Source organism: Sinocyclocheilus anshuiensis, unplaced genomic scaffold, assembly GCF_001515605.1.
Source record: "Sinocyclocheilus anshuiensis isolate Anshui unplaced genomic scaffold, SAMN03320099.WGS_v1.1 scaffold67, whole genome shotgun sequence".
In the NCBI taxonomy this organism is placed as follows: domain Eukaryota; kingdom Metazoa; phylum Chordata; class Actinopteri; order Cypriniformes; family Cyprinidae; genus Sinocyclocheilus; species Sinocyclocheilus anshuiensis.
The window spans coordinates 2,048,948-2,050,722 of NW_015552546.1; positions in this window are offsets into that span (position 1 = coordinate 2,048,948).

Consider the following 1,775-nt stretch of genomic DNA (forward strand, 5'->3'; position numbering starts at 1 on the left):
AACAGAAATCACTTTTCAAAAACTACAACGAACGACTCGTTTGGACTACAACGCATATTTTCCGGGATTTGTGATATCACAAATATCGATGAATGGGACGAGACCTGGTTGAGCTGCACTAGAGAAGGCTCTTATAGTGTTATCACTATGTCGGAGACACGCTAGCTTTCCCAAGGCAGACGAACTTAGAGTGGTTACAATCATCCGGGTTTAAATCGCGCTCAAATTGATTTGATTTTGACGCAATATTTACACAGAAGCTCGCAGCAGGCGGCTATGGTAAGGGGCGTGACATTTCCCGATCAGGCGCAGAGTGCTGCCAATCACAACACACACTGGCCCAGCTAACCAATCACAGCACATTTCGTATTTCAGAAGGCGGGCCTTCATTTGATTCAGGAACTATTCGAGCCGTTCATGCCAGACTGGGGAGAGAGGTGTTGTAATAATGTAAAATATGTGAAAAATTATGTGTTTTTCGAACAACCTAGTATGAGAGCCTGTTCTAGTACACCCCCAAAACAAAATCAAGACTTTGTAAAAGAGCATAATAGGACCCCTTTAATGTCAGAAATAATACGTATGTCTACGTATTAATCAGCCCCGAATGGGCAGACCAGGTTGTGGTGCACAGTGTTGCTGAGTAAATGTGGATAGTCATGTTCTGATGTCACAATAATACAGCATTTAGATGTTCTTGTAGACAGGTTTCAATAAAATGTCTTCACAAGTAAGATTAAGTTATATAGTTAATGCTTTAGGTGTCATAAATAAACAGTGAACATATTTTACAACATTTATAAACCTAGGTTAATGTTAATTTAAACTATTATGCTAAATATTAATATAATAATTAATTTATACTAAATATACTGTTGTTCATTTGTTTTAATATTTTTAATACATTGCTGTTAATTACAACCCAATCACACAGGAAACTTTTACTATTTTACAACGTGCCGATTTTGTATGAATTTGTATGATGGGAATCATATAAAATGTACAATTTTTAGAAGAAAATAAGCATGAAAGTTCAACCCTATACATAACTGTCACTGCGGTGTAAACAGGTCATATGAAAACAAATTCAATTGGCCAGCAATTTGCCAAAACATAAAAGTTATGAATTGCCATGAGATTGCATTTGTTGTTGGGGCATGAACTGGCTTTTTTTTTTTTTACTGTTCTCTGAGGTCCCTATAATGTTATCAAGATTTTAACTTAAAAAACATAATTTAGAAGTAATAGGCTATTTTCTGTCCTGTTTTTAACCCCCCTCATCAGAACGCTATGTTTGAATAGGCGTGGCGGATTGTAAACTCTGAAGTATTTTGGTTCCCTTTCAGTCAGTCACGTTCGACGTTACGTCAGTCGTGACTGACGAATTGGGATCTCGCCCGAGAGCCCAATCACCTTCGAGTGTTACCTAAACAAGCCAATGACAGTTGGCGTGCGTGTTTCACCCCGTGCAAACGCACATCAGCTTTTCGCTTCGGAGCCGAGCCTTCTAGTAAGCAAATCTCCGCGAGTGTTTTGGAAAAACAGCTGGCGTTGGTGTGACGGCGTATCAGCGGGGGTTGCCATTCAGGCTGCTGAAACCTCGGCGAGCTGCAGCTGTCATCCTGCGGTCCCGCCGCGACCTCCCCTGGGGCTTCAGCGCTCTCTCTGAAAGAGTGTTTTTTCCTTCCTAAAAGAGCAAATTCTAAAAGAGCTCCACGAGCGACGGGCATCTTTTTAAAGATGGCTTCCCGCTCGTGCGTTTCTGGATGTGGTCG